This window comes from Ailuropoda melanoleuca, chromosome 14, assembly GCF_002007445.2.
Source record: "Ailuropoda melanoleuca isolate Jingjing chromosome 14, ASM200744v2, whole genome shotgun sequence".
NCBI lineage: Eukaryota > Metazoa > Chordata > Mammalia > Carnivora > Ursidae > Ailuropoda > Ailuropoda melanoleuca.
Window position 1 is genome coordinate 31,355,610 of NC_048231.1, and position 13,258 is coordinate 31,368,867.

The 13,258-nt window shown below is 38.6% G+C and overlaps 1 protein-coding gene across 2 annotated transcripts in view; it reads right to left on the reverse strand.

Moving 5' to 3' along the window:
• BTBD7 (BTB domain containing 7) overlaps positions 1-13,258 on the reverse strand; it is a 51,267-nt gene that overhangs the window by 35,255 nt on the left and 2,754 nt on the right. The gene's annotated exons all lie outside the window — the stretch shown is intronic.

A 13,258-nucleotide genomic window follows, 5' to 3' on the forward strand; every position in this document is an offset into this window, starting at 1 on the left:
TTGCTGTGCTCAGTCAGGATAAGGCCCAATGTCTTCGCACAGTATACCAACGTCTCTACTGCACAGCCCTGCTGGTCTCTGGAGCTTCGTTTCTCACCACACCTCTCTTGTGTCTGCAACTCCTATCCTAACCCCAAGTGCCTGGCTCTTCTTTATCTCTGGGTTTTTCTACCTGTGTTCCTTCTGCGTAACCTTTATTTCCAATCTTTACTTAACTTCCATTCACTCTTCCGGTCTCAGCTTCTCTGGGAAGCTCCTGATACTGTCTCCCTTTCCTAATTCCCTATACTGAGGTCTGGGGCTCCTCCTCTTCCTCTGTGCTCCCCTACCATCCAGTGCTTCACTCTACCAGGACATTTCCACCATAATTGCCTATTGGTACTTAGCACTAGATGATCTTACTCGTTACTTCAATCTCAGGGTCTGGCATACAGTAAGCGCTAAATGAATAAAGTATAGGAGTCATAGTTCTAATTCTATACGAAGGTCTATCTGAATCAACAGGTTATTTTCTTCCTTCTCCTCCATAATGTCCCATTTTCACCTTTATTTGCCTTTCTCTCAGGTTTACAGACCTATTATGATGATCAGATTTACAACACTGTATCCACCCACTTCTACTTAACTTGGTATATCTAAAAATTTGACATCAAAATGTAGTTTAGAAGTGGGGCTCATACCAATCAAGACTTTAGATGCTTAATATTTTTACTGCTTACACTTATATACAAAAAAAAATCAATCTGCAAGTAAAGATGATGCATTAGAATAATAAAGAGACTATTAAATCACAATTTAGCTTAGAAACTTTTCTGAACCTCTCATAATTAGATACAAGCTCAGATATCAATGTTTAGAGAACCAAGGTAATGTCTATGCATCTTCTAGAAGTATTTTAGTGAATCAGTCTCAAAATTCAGAACTGCTCTTTAATAAATGTAAGCTTCCATTAGGAAGAAACAAATTGACAGTGGAAACTATGAAAACCAACCCACTTTGGAAAAGGCCTATCACTATTATGGTTGAAGAGGAATATGGTTAGAAACAAAGACATGTAAGTGTGCAAACTGTGTTTTCGGGTCTTTGGCACAATTTTCAGATGTGTGGATATTTCTTTTGTTTTTTTTCCTAAGGTAGGTAGGTAGGTAGGTAGGTGGGTAGGTGGGTGGGTGGGTATGTATGTATGTATGTATGTATGTCTGTATGTATGTCTGTATGTCTGTATGTATGTCTGTATGTATGTCTGTATGTCTGTCTGTATGTCTGTATGTCTTTATTTATTTATTTATTTATTTATTTATTTATTCATTTATTCATTTATTCATTTATTTGACAGACAGTGAGCACAAGCAGGGGAAGCAGGCAGAGGGAGAGGGAGAAGCAGGCTCCCTGCCAAGCAGGGAGCCTGATACGTACAGGACTTGATCCCAGGACCCTGGGATCATGACCTGAGCCGAAGGCAGATGCTTAACAACTGAGACACCCAGGCGCCCCTCAGATGTGTGGCTATTTCTCCTTCAAATGCCATGACATGTAAAGCATGTATCAGAAGTTTTACAGACATGTCAATGCTAAGTATAAGGTATACAAAAACGTTATAGTAAAGAGAACCAAAACAGAGCTCCAAGTTTTTATTTATTTTTTATTTATTTATTAAAAAGATTTTAATTTATTTGAGAGAGAGGGGGCATAGGCAGCAGGGAGTGGCAGAGGGAGAAACAGACTCCCACTGAGCAGGGAGCCTGCCTGATGCAGGACTCGATCCCAGGACCCTTGGGATCATAACCTGACCCGAAGGCAGACACTTAACCTACTGAGCCACCCAGGCACCCTATTCATTTTTAAAGATTATATTTATTTATTTGAGAGACAGAGAGCAAGAGTGTGGGTGAGAGGGAGAGGGAATCTGAAGCAGACTTCGCACTGAGCACAGAGCCCAACATGGGGCTTGATCCCACAACTGGGAGATCATGATCTGAACTGAAATCAAGAGATGGACACCTGGGGCGCCTGGGTGGCACAGCGGTTAAGCGTCTGCCTGTGGCTCAGGGTGTGATCCCGGCGTTATGGGATCGAGCCCCACATCAGGCTCCTCTGCTATGAGCCTGCTTCTTCCTCTCCCACTCCCCCTGCTTGTGTTCCCTCTCTCGCTGGCTGTCTCTGTCAAATAAATAAATAAAATCTTTAAAAAAAAAAAAAAGAGAGATGGACACCTAACTAACTGAGCCACCCAGACACCCCTCAAAGTCTTTTACTAAATCAAAGTCTTTTACTAAATCAAAGTCATTCCCTTTGTGGAGACATTATTTAGTAAGGCTAGCCCATGTTAATTTGTAATAGAAACTGGTATTTCTTTTCACAAAAATATATGAAAGAACAGTTGGAGGCAAGAACTTTCTGGTCAGTTACGTACACTCCAAACTCATATTCAGTCTTTAGGATTTATTTATAAAAAGGTACCATTTGTTAGCAGTGCTTTCCACTGGGAAGTGAGACTGAAGGGTTCTTAAACACTTTTGTATTATTTGTATTATCTGAAATATCCAAACATCAGTACATCTCTTACATTTTTAGAAAGAAAACAAAAGGGTGCCTGGGTGGCTCAGTCAGTTAAGCATCTGCCTTCAGCTCAGGCCATGGTCTCCAGGTCCTGGGATTGAGCCCTGTGTCAGGCTTCCTGCTCATCGGGGAGTCTGCTTTTCTCTCTGTCTCTCTCCCTCCCCCTCTCCCTCTGGCGCTCCCCACTGTTTGTTCTCTCTCACTCTCTCTCTAATAAATAAAATCTTAAAAAATGAAACAAAAGATACAATTATTAAAATAAACAAACTCTATACGTATCGACATAATGTTTGCAAAGCTTAAGTGTGAAAAAGGCAAAATAATAATACGTACGGTGTGGTGCTATGTATGCTACAACAGAACGAGATATGCATGTGAAATACACACACACATTCACATACATTTAAAGTAGATGTGATCAGATGTGGCCTTGGGGAAGAAATAACATAAGTATTTGAACCCGCATCTCTACAACAGGAAGAACAACGGTAGCTACCATACAGGTTACTATAAAGTGAGGTATTCCACACGATAATAGCTAAATAAGTCATACTCATCTCTCCTAATTCTTGGAATAGTTTCTTCCAGACACTTCCAAAACCAGAAGGAGACAAACACCTGTATCTGGTCAAAGTCCCTTCTACTCTAGACATTTTAGGAAATAAGTGTAATATTTGGTTTTAACGCAGAAACTTCAATTCTGTATCTCAATATTGTATTTGTACAATGCTGAAGTTCTTTCCTCTATCATTGTCCTTCCTCAATCACTAATGTCTTCCCCCAAATAACCTGCAGCTTGGATTGCATTAGTTTGTACTCCCTGGCAATAGAAGTTGTAAGAGTAGTCAAAATTTAACTATGGCAGAGTCAGAAAAACAAATTGTTGGGGCTTTAGGAAAAGGCAACAATTAGGCCACTTCTCTTAGAAAAAGGGGCTATAATCGAATCAAAGTGGAGTGGGAGTTTACATCAAACAGCTCCACCATGGGAAACTTCTATGGACCATTTTTTATGGTCTTGTTTTGCCATCCAATGTTCAATGTTCTCTGCAATTGTAATCCTATGTATCATCGTTGAAAAAAGTCTGAATCTGGTAATTTTTTTAGACTTTGGAAACTTGGAACCCCGCTGTCAAATGATGTGTAAGGAAAATAACTCAATTCATATCTTTAGAAATTGTCTACCGAAGAGTTAAGGTAATTCAGTTTTTAAAAAAGATTTTATTTATTTGAGCAAGAGAGCAAGCGAGAGAGACAGAAAGAGAAAGAGGGAGAGGACCAGACTTCCTGCTGAAGAGGCTGCCTGAGTCGTCTCATCCCAGGACCCCAGGATCATGACCTGAGTCAAAGGCAGATGCTTAACCAACTGAGTCACCCAGGCGCCCCTGTAATTCAGTTTTAAAAACATTTGTCAAGGCCCTCGCAAATGCAAGCCACGCATAGTGCTTGGTGCCCACACTTCTGTGACGAGAAAGGAACAAGCTCATTTGAGGAACCCAGGAAGAATTTATATGGTGAGTGTGTGGCAGAGGCAGGATTGGAGCACAGATCTGACCCCAGACTTCATATTTATAAAAGACCATTTGGGTACCATTATTTATCTATGAACCTGAGCAAATCTCCAAGCTCCACAGGGTTGTTCTGAAGATGAAATGAAAAGACATATGTGGGGTGCCCATCATGAAGCTAGGTATGTAGCGACATTCAAACATGGTTCCTTTTAATTCTCTTCTCCCTGGTATTGCATTTTGCATAGCAATGGTGTTCAAAAAATGCTAACCTGAAATCAAATTTCTACTTCAGAATACATTGCACTGGGCAACATCACTGCAGATGCTTTCCGCTACCCTCATGGTGTTCAGAGTTCAGTATACTCTTCAAATAATAAATGCTCAGGGGCGCCTGGGTGGCACAGCGGTTGAGCGTCTGCCTTTGGCTCAGGGCGTGATCCTGGCGTTGTGGGATCGAGCCCCACATCAGGCTCCTCCGCTATGAGCCTGCTTCTTCCTCTCCCACTCCCCCTGCTTGTGTTCCCTCTCTCGCTGGCTGTCTCTATCTCTGTCGAATAAATAAATAAAAAAAAAACAAAAAAAAACAAATAATAAATGCTCAGCTCTTTCTTGTCCCTATGTTGTTCAAAGTTTTGTGTTCATGACCATAATGACCGGACTATAACATTTCATCTTTTGTCTGATTATATTAATGTCTGCAAAGTTCTAATTAAATCTCTCAGATCTTGATTATAATAAACACATAATTTGTGCTGGGGAAGAAAACCAAACCAAACCAAAACAAGCAACTCTTCCTGTTTCATCATTTCCCTCAACTGTGGCATTCTTGGGATTTTAGTATGACAGAGAAAAGATTTTGCTCATTGTTGAGAAAGGCTTCTATTTGTCCTCAGATTAAACTTTTTGGCTTCAAAAGATTAACAGCCTTGACTGGCTTCCAAGAATATGTTAAATTCAACTGATATCCTATTACATGCTCAAAAGAATTGATGAGACTTTATTTGAAATTTACCTTAAAACTGAGTTTAATGGCACAGAATTATACACCATTTAGACCATCTCTAAATTTACTCTTAAAAACAATATTTCATATTTATCTCCTAGATTGAGATTGAGCATCTTAATTTTATTTGCAACTTCTATAGTTAAATGTTTATTACACACGCACCCTTTTAGAAAGAAAAAAGCATTAAAGGTAACTCAAAATGTGTAACTCACTGAATTCTACCCCTGAAACTAGCAATACAGTATATGTTAACTAAATTGAATTTAAATAAATTTTTTTTAAAAAATGTGGCTGAGAGTCTACTAAGAGCAAAGCACTATGCTAGGTTTCTTTGGGAGATTCAGGATGATGAAGATATTGACCTTGTCTTTAGGGAGTATATAGTACACTAGTTGATAGAGGAAATGAGACAGGTACATAGGTAGTTAATTCCCAAATAAGTTAGATGTAAGAACCTAAAAAAAAAGTAAAAGAAGTGTTTTAGAACTTTGCAGGAAGTAGAAAATACTTTTAATTTGGAATGCCTATGACAAAAGAAAGGAAGTAGCATGTGAATTTGGTCTTAAAAAGTGTGATAGAACTTGGACATTTAGTGGTCAAAGCCAAAGATATTCTAAGACCAAAGAAAAGTGTGAGCAGAAGGTCAGAGATGAAGAGTTTGTAGTCTATACAAAAAACGGTTTCAGTTCTAACATAAAAAATGCAATAAAATATTACACTTTAGAGCTCTACTCATAATTCTGAGTAAAGAATTTAAGTGCCAAGTGTCATTATGATTAGAGATGTGTAACTTGAGAGTCATCTGAACTGCCATTCCTGAAATTGAGATTAATTCTTCATCTATGTTGTACAGTTAACTGAAATCTACATTTACTACTCTGATCTGTTGATAATGGTCTTTAACTTAGCTCCACTATTCTCTAGAAAGTATATTCAGACTAATTTGCTAAAGAGGAAACAATTACAGACTGAAGCATAATGAACTGCCGGTTCAACTGCACTGAGACAGAAGAAGAGTGTCAACACAGAGACAATGGAGAGGATGGGAAAAGGGAGGAAGGGCTTAGTGAGTTGGGATAGTCTCTGCCACTTTGCATTTGTTTCAAGTCACACACTCTTGAAATCTGACCCAAGTTGCTAAGGGAAAAATTAGGTCATTGCTTTCTGTTGTTTCTGTTAGATTTTTAATTCAATAAAACTAATCACACGCATTATGACTAAAAATATGGGCAATGCATTGCAGAGTCCAGTTTGGAACTAATGTTATAAATAATTCTCATATTCCAAAGATTGAAAAATACATTTTTGATTAAGATGAAAAAATAAAATCTATGGTTTAAAGTGTACTACCTTAAAATGCCCTGAACTGGAATATACATGTAGATATTGGTGCTAATTCTGAGCTATTTTGTTCTGAGGTCAACAGTATTTATAACAAGGAAACTTAAGTTCTTATGGTAGGCCCACGGTTGTTAAAATTCATAAGAAAACCTACAGTTCTCCTAAAGAGTGGATTTTTACTCAAAAAATTGGAAATCAATATATATTCTCACCATGGTACTCACATTTTCAGAGGTGTTTACACAGTGTAGTATACGCTAAAATCATCGTGAATGTCAGTGCTCAAACACCTGATCTTTCTTTTGAGGCTCTTCTAATTCAGCCATCTATTTTGGAATTTTATACACCGGTCTTTTTACTATAGGAACTTATCACCCAGGTTTCCAAGCTGTAACCACAGAAAACAACTCTAGTTGGCTTAAACAGAAAAGGGGTTTATCTGAAAGGATATTGTTAGCCCACAGTTGCTGAGAAAGTTGAAGACCAGACTCAGAAAACAAACAAGAGCAGAGGAAGACTGTAGAGTGAGGACTACATCAGGGAAAGAGCCTACTGGGTACCCCAGGCTGCCCTAGGCCCCTGGCTACCACAGCTCCTGCTGTGTATAGACAGTGGACGCCATCAGTGGCATCAATGCCACTGACTTCTCTCCTTTTCCACTAGATGTTGCTGCTCCCACCTGCTAATACAAAGAATTCTCTATAGTCCTTGTTTTTCTGTGCTATCAGCTCCCAATTCAAAAAGCCCAAGTCATGTGCTTTAACATTAACCAGAGAAGGTTGAGAAAGCAAGTATTTGACCTTTTAGGTTTTAACACTGGGGTTTGGGTTCTGCCCTCCATCAAGACCTGTACAGTGAGGAATTTCTCAAAACGAGGAAGAAGGTCATAATGCTGGCAGCCAAAAGAGTCAAATAACTGATATGGGAACACTCATCAATTCAGGAAAGAATGGCCTACTCAGTATAAAGCCCTCTATTCTCTGGCTAAGTGCTCTGAAGCAAAGTCTGAGTGGTGACCTACCCGGGCCCCTGTCCCCACAGTTTTTAAATGTTTTAGCTGGGCCCACATTTCCCTTATTCCTGCCCAAGTGGTTCAGCACAAATCAGGCTTATGGCTGAGGATCCCAGAACGCCGGGATCACGCCCTGAGCTGAAGGCAGATGCTTAACCGCTGTGCCACCCAGGCGCCCCTGCTATTTTGTTCTTACAACTAGGCCACAGTGGCCTCCCACCTTCATCCCTGGAAAGTGGTTCTCATACTGCTCCCCTTTCTCACCATGCCCACATTTCTGGGCTTGGGGTCAGAAGAGCTGGTATAAGCCACAACCTTATCATTCACAATCTCAAGAGAAAGCTAGTTATTCATCTCTGAGCCCCACCATACTCACAGGTCGTCAGGGAGACCAAATGAGAGAAAGTAAAAACCCTTTGTAACCTAAAATGATAAGCATGATCTTATTAGTTAACATTATTGACAGATATGATAAATCCCCAATTCTTTAGGATTAATGCCTATCCTATCTAGGTCTCTCTGGTTCTTCTGAGCACTGATGTCATAGCTTTATTGTACTAAAAAAATTAATTTTGTAATCAAAGCAGTATATGCTCATGATCTACAAAGTCTTGTGGCTACTAGTAATAAAAAGCTTATTCTAAAGACAAAACCCCCTGCCCTATGTCTTTCCTATTCCCAGTCCTGCTCCCCAGAGGCAACTCTTCTCAATTCTTTAGTTGTTTTTTCTGGTATTTACCTCTCTGTATTATACTTTTTATTAAATCCATATTCAGTGTTCATATTTAAATACTGCTTACTGCAAGCCAAGTGGTCTACCAGAATTATATTTTCTTCCATACCTAATTTTAAATTTTCCTTGAGCTATTATTTTTTCTTTCCACTTCCTTCATTTTCTATAAATCTGTTAATTCTTCATAAAAGCACCAAAAGACCCATGAAATCTCTTTCAATGTCCCTTGTCATTTAATGTTCCTGGAGCCTTTCACCCTCCTGGCCCAGTCTAGACGTGATGCCTGCTAGACCTACTACATAGCCAGTACTTAAGATTTCCCTTTCTTATTTCCTACGTTTGACGCCATTTCCTGGACCCCACACTTCTTCGTTCTTGGTTCACTTCATCATTTAGCGGAACACATCCTTTAGTAACTTCCACAGAAGGGGTGCAGAGGAGATCAGTTCTTTGAGGCAAGACTGAAAAAAAAGGCTTATCTAGCCTTATGCTTGATTGACATTTTGGCCAAATATAGAATTTTGTGTTGAAAATAATTTTCCATCAGCTTTTCAAAGGCACTGTGCCACTGTATTACAGCGTTCAGCTGCTGCTACCGAAAAGCTCAATGCTATTCAGAGCCCTGTTTCTTTGTATGGGACCAAATGTTTTCCTCTCTGCAACATTTTAGACTCTTCTCTTTTTCCCTAGAGTTCCCTAGAGAAAGGGATAAAACATTTTTTTTTTTTAAAGTATGCTCCATGCCTAGCTTGGAGCCCAACCCAAAGCTTGAACTCACAACCCGAAAATCAAGACCCAAGCTGAGATCAAGAGTCAGACACTTAAACAACCGAGCCACCCAGGCACCCCGCCATAGGACTTTTTAATACCGAAATTCCTTTAGCTTTAGCAGTACTTCTTATATTACTCCTCAGATACTGGCTTCTCTTCCATTTTCTCTGGTATGTTTCTAAAACCACCACTTGTTAAGTTGTTACACCTTCTGGACCAATACTATAGTTTTCTTACCTGTCTCCACTGTTGTCCATCTCTTTGTTATTTTACTTTAAAGATTTCTTCAATTTCACCCGTCAATCCTTCTATTATATTTTTCATTTCTTCTACCTAAGCTCCAAGAGTTCCTGTCTTTACTTTTACAGTACCCTATTTATGTCTCATTGATTCAACAGAGTGCTCTCTTACATAAGGGTATTTTGCTTCTGTTGAGGTCTTCTTCTGCTTTCTTCATGGTTACAGCTAATACTTTGTTTTGTTCTGACCTCTGTCTCAATTTGGAAGCTTTCTCCAAATGTCCAGCGAGCCTTAGACAGGTTTTTGTATTTGTGAATGAACCACTAAACTGCTGTGTGGGAGCTCTGTTGCAAAAGGAGGACTGCTGACTATAGTCTTCTCTGTAGAAAAACTGGAGGGCAAACTGGTTTTTTCACCATGTTAACTCCTGAGCATAACTTCATCATGAACTCCACAACATCAGTCTCCATCAGTCTATACAATCTTGGGCTGTTCACCATTTCTAGAGCTCCAATTTTTTATCTTGAATCTACCTGGCTTGGACTAGAGTAGGAGAATGGGAGTGATTTTGCCATTTACTTTGTAGGCTTTGACATAAATTCAGATCTCAACCTTGTGCTTTACCCTACACCCCCACCCTCCCTTTTCATAGCTATTTCCAGATTTGAAATCTCTTTAGTTCGATTTCTTTAGAAAATAAATTTCAAAGTTTCTTGTGTTTGGTTGGGGGTGGGGTTAGAGAAGGGAACTGAAGGGGCAGGTTAGGATTTGTCAAGTGGCGTAAGTGATACTGATGCAAAGAGACAGATGGACCATTGAAACAAAATGGAAAAAGTACTGACCCAAATATACTTGGGAACTTAAAAAAAGATAGCACAAATCAGAGGAGAATATGGATTGTTTAATAGAGGGTACTCAGACAACCAGCTCACCATATGGAGTAAAACAAAACTCCGTTCCTTTCTGACACCACCTATAAAGGTGAATTCCACGGTGGGGGGAAAAAGTTGATCCATTCAGTATTCATACTTAAATACTTATCCCTTCTTCCTAGAGTACTAAGTACCCTCTGTGAATTGCCTCTCTTATCCTCAGTAGACCCCTTTATAGGTTCTAGAGTTACGGACCTCTCCCTCTATGTTAAGTCAGTGATTAGTCCTTATCTGCTTTCCAGCATCCAAAAATTTCAGTATCCTTTCTCCACTGTTGTTTTCTTCCTGGGTATCTTTGTCCTTGAGGGTTTATATTTGTTTTATTCCTTTACTATATCATTAGGGCTTTGGAGGAGCCAGAAATAAACTTATGTTTAATCTGCTATGTAGGAAATCAAGTGAAATTAAAGCTTATTCTAAAATGCCAGGCCAGTAAGTTGAGGCCCCATTACCTATTAACGGACCTCCCTAATAGTGACTGCCTACTTGTCTGAACAAAATGCATTCCCAGTGTAGGCCAGGAATCTGCCCTTTTATCCAAACCACTCTGGCTGTCTGCCTATACCACCTCTTCTTACAATGCTCTTGAAACTCTTAAATCACCTCTCTATCTTTAAGGACATATTTAGTCTCAAGGTCCTAGCCTCCCTTGACAGAATTTGTTTCTTTTTAAAACCACGCTTTAACTTTTGAAGTTAAATCTAATTAGGAATAAAAAGCAACAGTCATTAATTCAGAATCATTTACTGAATACCCACTATGTCCCAGGCATGGGGGACACAAAGATGCGAACAATAAGGTCCTACCCTCAAGCTGCCCAACAGGCTAGTCTCACAGCGTTGCTTAACTGGAAGTTAAGCCCTCATCGGAATCATAGAACACAGATGGTTCTGGTGACTATTTTCTTAATTCTCTCCAAAATGGTACATAACTATTACCATGCTGGACGCATCAGAGAGGCTAATTCATTACACACAATAGATGCTTCAGAGTATTACAGGCTTAATATGCTTGTAGAACTCCCGCTGAGAAAAACCAATTGAAGAATGACAAATAGCCAGATATTTACGATAGTTTCATAAGTGGCATGCACCATCTCACTAGTAATAAAATTATAAGAAAATTTTAAAACTGGTAATAACCTAGTAAAAATCTGCAAAATATGCTTAGTATTAGGTATAATCAATAGAGTTATAAATTATTTTTTTGGATGTAAAAAGTTATTTTTATTTTTTTAAAGATTTCATTTATTTGTCAGAGAGAGAGCACACAAGCAGGCGGAGCAGCAGGCAGAGGGAGAAGCAGGGTCCCTGCTGAGCAAGGAGACTGATGCGAAACTCAATCCCAGGACCCTTGGGATCATGACCTGGGCTGAAGGCAGACAATTAACCAACTGAGCCACCCAAGTGTCCCCTTTCTTTCTTTTTTTTTTTAAAGATTTTATTAAAAGTTAGTTTTAGAAAAGAACGTGGTAGTGAGTGAAATATGTTCTGATGATTATCATTTAACAGCTAATATTTATTGAATGCTAACTACGTAGCAGGTGCCAGTCTGATCACTTAACATGTATTATTTCCTTTAATCCTCATAATCCTACTTTGCAGGGTTACTATTCTTATTTTATAAATGAGAAAACAGAAGCTTAGAAAGGTGACTTGCTCTGAGGTCAAGCACATTAAAACATGGTAGTGAAGGATTCAAATCCAGTTTGTCTGGTTCCAGAGCCTGAGCTCTTAAACTTTACGGTATAAAATTCCTCTCCAAGTGGCCAAATATTCTCCTTCCCACAGAAATAGGGTAAAAATTATGCTGAAGGTATGGTCTGTTATAATTGCTAATATGAACAGTATCACAGACACGGGGGAAAAATAAGGCCTACATGGAGTGTAAAATCAAAACACCAAAAAACCTAAATTCTGTATTTTGAATAATGAAAGGAAACAGAGAGCCAAGTACACCCAGGTTTAAGGGAATATATATCACACTGTATATATTATAGTAACCAAGAAATTACAAGGAATGTTATTTTATATCTTTGAAGTATTAAAAAAATAAAATTTCTAGCCGTGATAAAATATTTAAACTCACTTAACGTAAAAGAACTCTAGATCAAATATACCTAAGAGCCAAGAGCTGACTCACAATTTTAGTTTTCATTCAAAACTTAAAACAACAAACCCCCAAACAACTCTATTAGGGGATGCTTTCCCATTTTTTAAAAACAGCAAAGTGGGGCGCCTTGGAAGTCGGTTAAGCATCTGTCTTCAACTGGGGTCATGATCCCAGAGCCCCAGGACTGAGCCCCACATCAGGCTCCTGGCTCAGTGGGGAGTCTGCTCCTCCCCGTCCCTCACCCAACTCATAGTCTCCCTCTCAAATAAATAAAATCTTTAAAAAAACCCCAGCAAAGTGGATACAGTACACGTTGGTGTCTTATTATTTAAACATGTCAAAAAACGAAACCAATTTGAGAAAACAGAGGTTATTACACCTTTTGGGGAATGTTGCAACCTTCAGATTTTTCTGTAAAGGCATTTTCTAACAATTTCTTTCAGAATAAAATAGTGGTAGGTCAAGCTGCTAGGTTACTTTTGATAATATTATCCTATAGTCTGATATCAAAATAGCCTACTATTATTAATGTAATGATTGCTTGATAAAAATAATTTAACAACATTTCAATTGTGGTAACAACTAAATTAGTACTATCACTAAAAAGATAATGGTAAAATAAGATTTTAAAAGATCCTTTAAGTAACAGAAATCTCAACTTTTTTCATTCAGGTTTATCAGTGCCTTCTTCTGTATAATTCCTCTTGTGTAATTAATTTCTTATTGTTATTTAGCTGGGGCTTTTATTTCTCAAAGTCCTATTACTTTGTTGACTGAGCCATACAACACACATTTTTATTTTCAAATTAGAAAAAGGTATGTAGCTTTCATTATTCCTTTGTTCACTAAATTCCTGTCTTTTGCCCCAGCCATTAACATTTTCTTCTAATTGGCAACTTCTAATATTCTTTTAGCAAATACTCATTAGCTAAATTTCTCAGGTAATTTCATGTCATATAGCTTATGTTCTTTTAACATATGGCCACCAAAAGCAAAGAATACATTCTTTTGAGACCCCAAATTCCTTTTGTTCCATGTGGAA